We start from the raw sequence: 13,977 nt of genomic DNA, 5'->3' as shown, positions 1-13,977 counted from the left end.
CATAGCAAACGCCAGCGTCCCTGAGAAGCGACAGCTTGACGGTCCGCGCGCCGGTTGTTTCGCTCGAAGCACGTTTTGAGCGCTGCAGTACGGTAGCGCATGAGCACGTCACGTGATTTCATTTCACTTTCTAGGGTTTCCTTTAAAAAGCCGGAAAATATTCACCACGCACCGTGTACGACGGAAAAAAATGAATCGGTCGTTTTTAAATGCGCTCTATTCGTGACGAACGCAATCGGCCTAAAAATGAATATTAAAAATGTTCCATGATTGATCTTATTTAACTATTTTAGGCGCAATATAAAAAAATGCCACAACGAGTGCCATATGACGGTAAACCATATGCCATTGGTTTCATTCAGTCGCAGTTAAACCATTTGTCTTTTAAATATTTGGTTCTACTTACGTGAAACACACTGCATACTTAATGACTGTGATTGTTCAATACGGAACCACATTGCTATTGACTCGGGTATGTTCGTTTTCCTTGTAGGTCTCCGTAATGCTTGTAAATGCGAGCATTTCTTAGCGAACCTCTGGCACTTTGAGCGTTTCTATCTACGTATCTATCTATCTATCTATCTATCTATCTAGCCGCCTACGTCTGGGTGCTGTCATGATCGCCTCTTTACCTTGGTGTGGACCAAAATTTGCATGGGAGGGTAAGAGGATTTCGCGAATATGACTGCCGGGTCATGACATGAATAACGTTAAAATCCTGTCGCGTACGTCGTCAAACCCTTCCACTAGACACGTGTGGCACATACCCGTTTACCACGGGCCGCGGTGTACGGGTATGCGCCACAGGTGACTGACAGTTTGTCTACCCAGAACGGCGAGAACAGACATTGGTACTTAAATGCTAGAGCGTTAAGGAAAACAAACATCGGCAGCGTTGACTCAACGAATGGCAAGAAAGAAAATTAGGATCCCAGCAGGAATCGAACCCAAGCATTCTGCGTGGCAATCAGGCATTCTACCATTGAGCCACGCCATGTCTAAAACTGGTTTGGAAAAACAGCCTACGCAGGCGAAATATCGGTGCAACGTCAAGTGTGGTTGTGGTGCTGGCTATCTAATTTTACAAGAAAGCAATAAACAGTACATGATACTCCGACGATCTGCACTCCTACGATACAGGTGTCATATCAGATTAGCGTCTGTAGTTTCCAGAGTTGGCTCCGCTTTTATAGCAGTTCTAATAAACATTACGTTTGTATTCCTATGATTCAGCAAGCTATATTGAAGAATTGCTCGACCCCTGAGGAATACATTAACGAAAGTTACATATGTTATCCACATCACCAGCATCGTAAAGTGCACTTCGTCCACCAGAACGATGAAGTGTCCTCTTCATTTCTTAAGAGGCTGGGCGATGGCCTCATGCTGACCGAAGATGAGGTCAGATTGATTGACAGCCATTTGTATAGTAGGCTACGTAGGCCACATACGCCCAGGTAGTCTACGAATAGGACAAACACCATCCACTGATGTTGGTCTACGTAGCACTGTCCAGGCCTACCAGCCTCGACGGCCTATGCCTCACCAACCGCGAAGGGTGGCTTCAGGTTCCGACATGTCGCCGGCTCTGTCGACAGACAATTTGTCGACGAAATGACCGAGGCATCCACGACTTCCAACAGCTCTACTATACCACATACTTCACTACACATGGACCCCTCATCACCACGATCAGGACCGGATTCCTATAACAGTCACGACCAAGCTGCTAATCACGGTGATGATGCCCTTGTTCAAGAACTGTCAAGAACTTCTTGCACACATGCACACGGGTTCGTGAAACGTACGTGCGTTCTCGGGACACGTATAAGCACTACATCTCAGCTTACCGCTTCTGGTGTAGGTAATACCCACGTTGCCATTGGCAGCGTTACCCAACCGTAAACAACTGGTTATATAACACATATGTCGCTCTTCAACTTATATACGTGTGCGTATAAAATATATACAAATATTTAGCGTCATTTTGTAACGTGTCGCTCAGTAAAAAAAGTTACGCCACAGTCACCTACTCGCCGCATGCTTCGCATAACATCGACTCCCACGGTACGTGGGATCTGCCGAATTTTTTTTTTCACTTTTTGAAATCAGCAGGGAAGAACAGCTTGAAGTGGCAATAGTGCGAATAGCAGTGATATCCTGCGACGCTTTGTACTGCTACAATACGTCTGAGACGTTTCTGTGCGCCATAAGTTCTCTTGGAGGAGAAACGGTAAAAACAGAGTCCATCAACAATTTCAGTGCGATCAAAGGACTCTGGTAAAAGATAGCCCGTTAGTGAATATGTTGCTAGCAAATCCTTTACGCCAGAAGATAAGTAGGATATGAAAAATTATTGCACTTTTATGTCTTCAATGAACTGTGAGTGCGGACTCTGTAGCTATCGTCTTCGCACCATGGGTCGCAAAAAAATATCCCTACCGGCGTTTTTGCTGCTTCTACACCCTGTAGGGTGATGCAGGGGCGTAGCCAGAAAATTTTTTTCGGGGGAGGGGGGATTCAACCATACTTTATGTATGTTCGTGCGTGCGTTTTGTATGTGTGCGTGTATTTATATATGCGCAAGCAAAAGTGAAAAATTCGGCGGGGGGGGGGGGGTTGAACACCCCCCCCCTTGGCTACGCCCCTGGGGTGATGCGCTATTACGGAAAACGGTAATACGCTTACGGACAAGGTAAGACTGTACAGCGGTATTTGCGCCATCATGCGGAGGCTTCTTAATGACGTTATTGCAAGTAGATGGCAACCAGCTAGCTGGTCGCCAAGAAGAGCAGCGATACGCATCAATTGCGAAAGTGTCAAGCAAAAACAGCTGACCTCGCCGCATTTAAAGAGCTGTCATGTTAAGCAGCCAAACAAATCCCAGTAAGTTCTTTTGGAATGAAACTGGTATGCTTTGAGCACGGTGTGAGAAGTGGCTTTGAGGAAGAATGGCAGAAATTTCGGGATGCAATCACATATTTTATTACAATTAAGCAAAGTTGGTCGCAGTTGCGAAATATTCAAGTAAATGCTTTTGCACATAGCCTTTGCTGCTTTGATCTCATTGTAGGGATCTATAGTAGCAAATTTGCAAATGTATCGAAGTGTCTTAAGATACAATTGGGAGGTGTCGTACCGGATACATTTTTTCGGGGAGTATCTTGTATCTGTATCTCATTCTTGCCAGAGCATCTTGTATCGTATCGCGATACAATTTCAAAGTATCTTTGCCCAGCCCTGGTGTAAATACTACGTTAATTATGAAATAAAAGATCGTTGTTGCCAACAAAAGTAACCCGTGGAGAGGAGTATTGGCGATTTGTCTCCAATAAAATTTGCCATGACTTTGAGGCTTATTTACGAAAAGTAGTAACACAAAGACACACTTGCAGCAGTACCTGACCCGTAAAAGTTGCATAATAGACTTCTCTGGCGTGCGTGGAAAACGCTCGCTTTCCTTCACCAAACGCAGATGGTTTATCGTGCCCCTACTAAGATGGCGGGCGCAGCCGCCATCTTTTTGTGGGCACGGTTCCACTATTGCGCAATAATCGCCACTCCAGCAAATTTTTTTAACCTCCTTGTTTTTACCATACTCTTTTCACTCTCACTGTCCCTTCATTCCCCAATCCCCCTTGAGTGTATCGGTTGAGGTGTCCTCACTTGAGCGACAGCTATCGTGCACTCCACACCCAATTTTCATTTTCATTTCCTTCTTCCTTTTAAGAATCACCTCCCCCCCCCACCGATGCGTCATCCTTTCCCTCTAGAAAGATCCAGGCTTTGCCGGGAGTTTGATCCGAGACTGCTATACTCGGCGACAACTTTTCTTGGCACCACTGTGGAAGCTAAGCAGGCTAAAGAGCCAAAGTGCCCGCATGTGCGCGCGCCAAGAAATAGTACCTATATTTATTTTCTAATTCGAAAAGTTACCTAGCTCGAATAAATAAAGATTTGTTCATTATGAAAAGAGAACGAGAATGGGAAGCAGTTCGTAAAAAAGTTATTGTAAACTTCAATTTTATTTCTTTCTTTTTTATTTCTTGGGCAGCACCGCGTTTTCCTCACGCCTGCTCTCTCAGTAAACATGGCGTCCGTGATGCCGGCTGAACCGTGTGCGGCCGCAAACTCGCCGTTTCGTTCTCCGAAGAAGCTGTACACTAAACGTGACAAAAAGTGGCTATCAAAACAGAACAAGCAAGTTATCTGCAACGTCTACGCTGGAGTGAGGTGCCGTCAGCCTGACGTTTATTTGGTCCAGCAAAACGCGATTAATCCCGCACCTGGCTAATCCCACGACGGGACCGACAAGTCTCGCCTGCCGGCCCGATCACGGGCGCGCTGGACGGCCAGGATTTGGTCCTCGTAGACGGGACTTCGCAGGAGCGCGTCCTACTCTTCCTTGGTGAACTTCGGGCCCAATGACCCGCACTCCCAGAGCATGTGAGTCTACAAATGCAGTCTGCCGGACTGTTACCGAGCTCACCGGAGTGAGCGAGTGAACAGTTAAGCGGGTCAAGGCTGAAGCTCTGCGGGCTCCACTTGCCTCCCCAAAGCGCGAGAAATTGAATTTCTCGGGTCAAGCTGAGGAGCGCATCACTGGCAAGACGCGGCTCCTGCGCTATGACACGTTTGCGTTGGCAGCACTGCGGCGCAAAGTGCACAGCTACTTCATGCACAATGAAATACGTACGGCCGAGAAGCTACGCAACGACGTGATCAGCGACCCTGACATGGATATGCCGACCATCAGCACTCGTACGATGCAAAGAATGCTGAACGACTTGGGGTTCGCCTTCCGAAAAAGAATAAGGAACTCGCGTTGCTTGAGAGAGACGACATCGTTGCTTGGCGTCGAAAGTGCCTCCGGACCATCCGAGAAATGCGGAAGCAGCGACGGTAAGTTCTTACGTTCTTTTTATTACTGCAAACCTTCTGTTCACTACGCCTGATGGTTGGTAAAAAAGTCGACACGAATGATGACATGCGTGTGTACCTACTGGTTAGCGAAAACGATAGGTGTGCTTTGCATTTGTGATTGCCAAACGTGTGCTATTGATGTGAATGATCGAAAGCCTTACATAATCCTGACTTAAGTCGCAGCGAAATTCCCCATTAAGATAGGGTGGCTGTTCATGCTTGCGCTTGTACGGTAAATAATAGCATTCGCCGAGGACTCTGTTTCATGTGGTGTAGGTTTTGCGTTGTGTATTGCAGCATTTCCCGTAGATCGTTTGAGAAGACTTACTGGCTGCGCACGTAATTGGGGATTGGGGACGTGGTTGCATCAGCTTTGATGTACAGCCTGCAGGGGCGTAGGCAGAAATTTTTTACGGGGGAGGGGGGAGGCACCACTTTCGTCTGAGCTGGGGGCCGAGTTGGACTATGTGGTCGAGTGTCATTTTGTGCTCTGCATTCCGTGGAAGAAAAAAAAATCGGGGGGGGGGGGGGGCACAGGCCCGGAGTTCTGCCCTCTGGCTACGCTTCTGGCAGTCTGAAACAAGTTTCTTAAACATTGGTTTCAGTCTTTCACAGAGAGAGTTTTGCCAGCTTATTTATGTTATATGTATTCACATTGGTTTTGTCAGTGCACTTTTTTTGCCCTTAAACAAAGGCATAACCTCGGATGAAGGCTGTCTGCTTTGTTAATGGGCTCCTTGCAGTGAAAGTGCGCTGTTAACAATAAGACTACTTTCTCTCTTACAGGACCATCTACCTTGATGAGACCTGGGTAAACTCCGGCCATACAAAGGGGAGAGTTTGGACAGACACCGGCGTGATGACTCGGCAAGACGCATTTCGTTAAGGGCTCTCAACTGGGCTCCGTGCACCGAGCGGTAAAGGAGGACGCCTAATCGTTTTGCATGCTGGAAGTGCAGAAGGCTTTTTGATAGAGCCGCCCTAGTTTTCCGTGCCAAGAAGGGCGCTGGTGATTACCACACAGAAATGGATGCTTCGCGTTTCCAGAAATCGTTTGTTGAACAGCTGCTACCGAACATCAAGCCACGCAGTGTGATCGTGATTGATAATGCGTCATGTCGCATGCAGTGCTCAGGTTGAGAAGCTACCAAGCTCATCATCCAGAAAAGCGGAAATCCAGTCCTGGTTGATATCGAAAAATATTCCTTTTTTGGATGACCAACTGAAAAGTGAACTGCTGCAGCTCGTTAAGCAGAATAAGCATCTTTTTCTTGCTTACCAGGTTGACAAACTTGCCAGTGCTGCCGGGCATGAGGTTGTGCGCTTGCGTCCTTACCACTCTGAGCTAAATCCTATAGAGCTTGTATGGAGCCAAGTCAAAGGCTATGTTGCTTCAAGGAACACAGACATCAAGATTGAACCTGTCGAGAAGCTGCTGCAGGAAGGAGTCGCAAGTGTGACCCAACAGAACTGGCTCCATGACTGCACTCACGTGATGAGGATTGAGGATTAGGCATGGGAGCGTGATGGCATTATAGACAGCCAAACACACAGTCTCATCATTTCTTTGTGCACAGACTCAAGTTCTTCAGATGAGTCGAGCAGCTCCGACATGAGTGGAACTGATGAACTGCCGTGACATCTTTATGTGTGCCTTGCCAATGCTTCGAGCAAATGATTGCACATGTACCCATAGGTCGGCAAACTCACTCATGAGTCGACTCACTCAGAATCACTCAGACTCATATCGAGCCGTGAGTCTGAGTCTGAGTGAGTCAGGCTGAGTAATATTTTCGTGAGTCCGAGTTTGCGTGAGTCCAGTTGAAAAAAATTTCAGTGACTCTGAGTCCGAGTGAGTCCGAATGAGGAAAATTTTGGTGAGTCTGAGTCCGAGTGAGCCCGAAGGGCAAAATATATTGCATGAGTGAGTCTGAGTGAGCTCCAAATTGTTTTGCCGACCGATGGTCCCGTCTACTTAACTTCAGCATTACTGTCTTACGATGACTTACGTTTATACTCACAGCTGCTCACACATAGTTCAAAGCACTAGCGTTCATACGCCATGTCAATATTTATTGATCAGAGGCGTGAGTTAAGGAGGTGGGCGAGGGGAGGGGGGTTTGATCTTCCTCTCGCAAAATTTTTCACGGGAAGTTCTTGATAAAAATATCTCGTGTGAGCCATCACTTTCAATAAAGATGTCCTTACTGGATTGTAATAATTGATAACCTGTATTCCAAGGCATGAGATCAAAACGCGCGAAGTAGAATACCAGTTATGTGTGATATAGATGTTAAAGAGCATTGACATCTTGGTCGAAAAAGCCAATTATTCGCTAACGGACTCATGAGTCGACTCACTCAGACTCACTAAGACTCAGATAGAGCCGTGAGTCTGAGTATGAGTGAGTCCGAGCGAGCAATATTTTGGCGAGTTTGAGTCCGAGTGAGTCCGGTTGAGAAAATTTTCAGTGAGTCTGACTCCGAGTGAGTACGAATGAGGAAAACTTTGGTGAGTCTGAGTCCGAGTGAGCCCTAAAAACAAAATATATTTCATGAGTGAGTCTGAGTGAGTTCCACATTTATTGCCGATCTATGCATGTACCTAACCAGAAACTGCGATATTGCTGCGAAACTGCGACTACCGGTCACCACTGCTGTTTCTTTACATTTTTATCGCTTATTCAATTCATTGTGATTTTATCTGCTGATCTCTTTCGTTGCCCTTCGTGCATGTTCTGGTTACGTTATCGTGATGTCATAATGAGTGCTGGGATTTTCTGTGCCAAAACCACGTTGTGATTATGATGCATGCTGTGCTTGAGGCTCTACAGATCTTGACCTCTGGGGGTTGTTTAATGTGCACCCAAATATAAGTACACGGGCATCTGGCATTTCCCGTTCATTGAAATGCAACACGCTCAAACATGAGCCTTTTGTGTCAGCAGCCAGGTACTGTAAGCACTGTACCGTCATGGTGGCTGGGATGTGATTATCTTGGTCGTGAACGTTAACGTTATATGCTGCATCAGCGAGATCCACATTGCTTAGTTGAGACTTGAAATGTTCAAAATGAGGCTCCGTTGTCTTTTTGATCTCATGTCAATGGCGCTTGCTGCCTTGTTTTATTTCTGTCACAATGGGACGTGAAATTGTGATACCACTAGTCATTTTTGTGTTTTATTTACTCATTTACTGAGTTATTCTACCCTGGCTTTCCTTGTTATCTATGTGTTCCTACTCTTGCGTGCTTAGATTTGTTCATTAGAAATGGTTATTCTGCCGAGCAATACCAGTGAACATTGTGATAATTTTGATGCATCAGTGGAGGATCTCCTTATAGCATGCCCAAAATATGAAGAACAGCGTTTTCGAATTTTTTCTGCTTCGAACAAAGTTGTCAACACTAAAAAAAAAATCACAGCATATCCACGGAGTGAAGGATGATGAGTGGGCGAAGCGGCAGAGGTTCATCGGTAAACCGTGAATCTTCCGTGAATTCTGCCCAGTACATCATCACCGACGTGAGATCGGGCGCGTTTATACTAAAGGTTCGATGAGTTATGACGACTTGCAGCTCACTTTAATTTTACATGTACGCTGTGAATTTTCATTGTGTAGAAAACCATTGCTTTAGAAAACATCTGGCGTCGTTCGTTAAGCAGCTGGCGTCTTTTCGTTTTGCTTTAGAAACATCTTGCGTTCTTTCGTTTTGCTTTTACAAAACATCTGGCGTCTTTCGTTGGTTTATTTCATCAATCAACGGCGTTTTGAACAAAATTTTTATTGTTTAATCACGCACAGGAGAAATCTCACCAGGCACTACCTTGGAGGTAAACAATGGCTGCTAATGGGAATGAGAGACAGAAGAAGTCGGCTTTTAGCTAACACTTACACTTCTACTTCTACTAACGTTTCCTACTGGAACATGCCAATGGCTGCTAATGGGGAATGAGAGACAGAAGAATTCGGCTTTTAGTTAACGCGCACGCTGCGAATTTTTTATTGTTCAACAACGCACAGGAAAAAAATCACAGCATATCCACGGGGTGAATGATGATGAGTGGGGCGAAGCTACGGAGGGAATCATCTGTAAACCGTGAAACTCTTTCCGTGAAATGCGCCCAGTACATAATATAAAGAGTGTGAAACATCGTGTATATATTAAACATCAAACTTTTATTGTACTGTTGGTTTACGTGGTCCCTTCATTATCACTTGTGATCGGTGAAATGCAAGGAAGAAGTCCGCTCCCGAGCGAAAGAGCGCCAAGAGCGACCGCATTCCCCGCTCGCCCTGTGCGAATTAAAGGCAAGGCTAGAGGGAAGACAGGACGCGCGTTCCACGACGCGAGGTCGGTAGCATGCCCAACGAAAGCCAACGGAACGCGATCGTGCAAGTGCTCCGGCTTCGCATCGCCTCATGGTTCCATTTAGCGTCCCAAAACCAAACATATTGCTCAAGGTGTGCCTTGCGTTTTTCGTAGAAATAATTTCTTTATCATGTACATTAAGACGAAAAGTTGAAAGCTCACTAGAGTGTATCGCCCGCAAAGTATGTCTTTTAGTGTGATTTAACTCTCGTACGGCAGGGTCCTCGCGCCGTTGCCGGTCCACCTCGCCCGTTGACGATCGGGCGAGGTGGCTACATATAACTACTACTACTACACTTTAAGAAAAACATCTGGCGTTCTTTCGTTCTGCTTTTACAAAACATCTGGCGTCTTTCGTTGGTTTATTTCATCAATCAACGGCGTTTTGAACAAAATTTTTATTGTTTAATCACGCACAGGAGAAATCTCACCAGGCACTACCTTGGAGGTAAACAATGGCTGCTAATGGCAATGAGAGACAGAAGAAGTCGGCTTTTAGCTAACACTTACACTTCTACTTCTACTAACGTTTCCTACTGGAACATGCCAATGGCTGCTAATGGGGAATGGGAGACAGAAGAATTCGGCTTTTAGTTAACGCGCACGCTGCGAATTTTTTATTGTTCAACAACGCACAGGAGAAATCTCCCACCGGCACCACCTTGGAGGTCAAAGCGTAAGACTTGTTACTCACTACTACGACCACGACGACTACGAGGGACGAACGGGTGCCGCCTTAAGGAGCTTCGCCCCTAAAAATCACAGCATATCCACGGAGTGAATGATGATGAGTGGGCGAAGCTGCGGAGGTTCATCGGTAAACCGTGAATCTTCCGTGAATTCTGCCCAGTACATCATCACCGACGTGAGATCGGGCGCGTTTATACTAAAGGTTTGATGAGTTATGACGACTTGCAGCTCACTTTAATTTTACATGTACGCTGTGAATTTTCATTGTTTAGAAAACCATTGCTTTAGAAAACATCTGGCGTCTTTCCTTAAGCAGCTGGCGTCTTTCCGTTTTGCTTTAGAAACATCTGGCGTTCTTTCGTTTTGCTTTTACAAAACATCTGGCGTCTTTCGTTGGTTTAATTCATCAATCAACGGCGTTTTGAACAAAATTTTTATTGTTTATTCACGCACAGGAGAAATCTCACCAGGCACTACCTTGGAGGTAAACAATGGCTGCTAATGGGAATGAGAGACAGAAGAAGTCGGCTTTTAGCTAACACTTACACTTCTACTTCTACTAACGTTTCCTACTGGAACATGCCAATGGCTGCTAATGGGGAATGAGAGACAGATGAATTCGGCTTTTAGTTAACGCGCACGCTGCGAATTTTTTATTGTTCAACAACGCACAGGAAAAATCTCCCACCGGCACCACCTTGGAGGTCAAAGCGTAAGACTGGTTACGCACTACGACTACTACGACTACAAGGGACGAACGGGTGCCGCCTTAAGGAGCTTCGCCCCTAAAATCTCCCACCGGCACCACCTTGGAGGTCAAAGCGTAAGACTGGTTACGCACTACGACTACTACGACTACGAGGGACGAACGGGTGCCGCCTTAAGGAGCTTCGCCCCTAAAACACTGTTGCGTACCTAAAGGCACATTCCTTGTCGCTGCTGCCGGCTGACAAGGAAGGAGGCTTTGCTGTTCTTTGTGGTATCCGCCGCCATGCCCTGCCGAACTACGTCGGAGAGCCGCAGGATCACGAAGTAACTACACCGACCCAGTACCTCAAACAACTCTGTTTATTCTTAGTCCGTGATGGTTAATATACCCAGATGTTAGCTGACATGATAAGGCGCGTGCGCGTGCATCTGCGCATGCCATGCGCATGCGCATGGGCTATCTAGATGATAACGCACATGCTGAATACAACATTCTCCCTCCCCTCAAAAACTTGAACAATCACTTAGAAAGAGTAACAATAAGTAGACACTACATAGCACTCAATGTCGTTCATAGTCTTTTAACCACGATGGTGGTCTTCTTAGCCTCGTCGACCGCCTCAGTTCTGGAAGGTCCCTTGAAACTGAGGCTCCCAGGTTTGACGGCTGGGAGTTGTATTCAGCATGTGCGTTATCATCTAGATAGCCCATGCGCATGCGCATGGCATGCGCAGATGCACGCGCACGCGCCTTATCATGTCAGCTAACATCTGGGTATATTAACCATCACGGACTAAGAATAAACAGAGTTGTTTGAGGTACTGGGTCGGTGTAGTTACTTCGTGATCCTGCGGCTCTCCGACGTAGTTCGGCAGGGCATGGCGGCGGATACCACAGTTGGCGACGAGTGGTGAAGTGACCGAAAGTTGAAGCAATGAGCCTGCACCAACCGCCCGAGTTCCTGCCGACGCCCGGGAAGCCTACCCTTCCGTGGACGCAGTGGCACCGCCTTTTCAAGAATTATCTCCTGGCATCGGGGAGCGACGTCCACTCATCTGCTCGCCGTAAAGCTTTGCTGTTGCACTGCTTGGGGGTGGAAGGCCAGCGATTGTACTACGCATTACCGCATACAGCGGGAAAAGAAGAAAGCGGCCCGAGCGACGAGTACGATGCTGCGGTGGCTACGTTGGACGCCTACTTTACTGCTAAAACGAACATCGTCGTGGAACGGCACCGGTTCGGACAGCGCACCCAACTGCCTGGGGAGACCGCAGCAGCATTCGTCACGGCACTGCGCGAGTTGGCATTGTCCTGCAACTTCGGGGAGCAAACTGACGACTTCATTCGTGACCAGCTTGTAGCAAAAACGAGCAACCATGTTCTTCGGGAACGCCTTCTTCTGGAAGGAACTTCGCTTACGCTTGAACGTGCGCTGACTATCTCGAACAACATTGAAGAAGCCACGAAATACTGACTTGAGCTACAGTCATCAGCCGCGAGCATCCAAAAGGTGGATAAACATCAGATGCCAGCCCGTACAGAAGCACGAATGCCGTCTTCGCAGCACAAAGCGTGTTTTCGTTGCGGGTCTTCTCGGCATCTCGCAGATTCCAAAACATGCAAGGCGCGGGATAAAACATGCAGTAAATGCGGCAAACGGGGACATTTCCAGCGTGTATGTCGGAGCGGCATGCCAGACGAGCGGGCACTTGCTGTCCGAGAGGTCGGTACCTGCAATATATCCGAAGACCTCAACGTGTTGCTTCTCGCCCGGCAGAAAAAAGCAGCAATACATGTGGACACCCTCGTGCAGGACGTGCCCGTACGTCTCCTCGTAGACACAGGCTCTGCTGTCTCGATTCTGTCGGCCGTCACGTATTCGAGGTTGAAATGCCCTCCGGTGCAGCCGACCTCAGCGGCACTGTACGATTTTTCTCGCCGCAGAATAAGCACTGAGGGGTGTCTTACGGCGCCAGTCTTCTTCCAAGGTCGGCACGCCGAGATACTTTTCTACGTCGTCAAAGGCGGTACGGACATCCTCGGCATCGACGCTATCGAAGCCCTGCGGCTGCACATCAATGGTATGTCACTTCAATGCACTAACATTACGCAAGCGCCACAAGGCCTTGATCCTGAACTTTTCTCCGAATTTTCAACCTTGTTCGATGGAAAGTTAGGGCTAGCAGCAAATTTCATTCACAAGGTCAAGATAAGACAAGGGGTCACGCCTGTCGCTGCTAAGTTACGCCGTTTGCCATTTTCAGTGCGAGACGCGGTGCGTGAAGAGCTGCAGCGCCTTGAGCAGAATGATGTGATAGAAAAGGTGGATGCCTCAGAATGGGTATCACCAATCGTAGTAGTGGCAAAGAAAAATGGCAAGATAAGAATTTGTGTCGACCTACGCGAACCGAACAAAGCGGTTGTCATTGACAAATTTCCGTTGCCTCACACGGAAGAACTGCTGCACAAACTTCACGGTGCAAAGTATTTTTCCTAGATTGATTTAGCAGCCGCATACCACCAAGTCCTGCTGAGTCCTGAAAGTAGAGAATTGACTACCTTCATAACCGATAGTGGATTGTATCGATTCAAACGCGTCTGCTTTGGCCTTGCATCGGCACCGTCTGCTTTTCAGAAAATGATGGTCACTATCCTGCAGAAATGCAAAAATACTTTGTGCTACATAGATGACGTGATTGTGTTTGGTAGCACGCCTGAGGAGCATTTCAAAAACCTGAAGCAAGTGTTGCACTTGATTGCAAAGTCGGGATTGAAGCTGAATGACAAATGCATTTTCAATGTTCAAGAAATAGAATTCCTTGGGCACATGATAAGTCACCAGGGTATACGGCCGCTACAAAGCAACATTGACGCCATCAAGGCTGCACCAGCACCAACGGATATCAGTACCCTGCGCTCATTCTTAGGAATGGTTGGCTATTACGCAAAGTTCGTACCTGACTATGCAGTGGTTGTTGAGCCTGTTCGTGAGCTCTTACGTAAGAATTCCACGTTCACTTGGAATCCTGCCAGACAAGCTTGTTTCGAGCAGCTGAAAAGTACCTTGTCCACAACACGGACAAGTGGAAGTGGAAGTGGAACGGACAAGTGGAAAGATTTAACCGGGTGCTCAAAGAGTATGTTCAGGTCTGCACGCGTGAACGTCGGTCTCTCAAGGAAGCTATCACCGAATATCTAGGAGTTTACCGTTTCACGCCGCATGCCACTACAGGAGTGAAGCCTTCCGTTCTCCTGCACGGCCGCCATCCCAGAACTAAACTGGAT

At 47.1% G+C, this 13,977-nt stretch overlaps 1 pseudogene; it reads left to right on the top strand.

Moving 5' to 3' along the window:
• Positions 1-11,567: 11,567 nt before the first annotated feature.
• On the top strand, positions 11,568-12,128 carry LOC125757462 (uncharacterized; annotated as a pseudogene).
• Positions 12,129-13,977: the final 1,849 nt, after the last annotated feature.

Source organism: Rhipicephalus sanguineus, chromosome 2 (genome assembly GCF_013339695.2).
Source record: "Rhipicephalus sanguineus isolate Rsan-2018 chromosome 2, BIME_Rsan_1.4, whole genome shotgun sequence".
NCBI lineage: Eukaryota > Metazoa > Arthropoda > Arachnida > Ixodida > Ixodidae > Rhipicephalus > Rhipicephalus sanguineus.
This window is presented reverse-complemented; position numbering and strand designations above follow the sequence as displayed.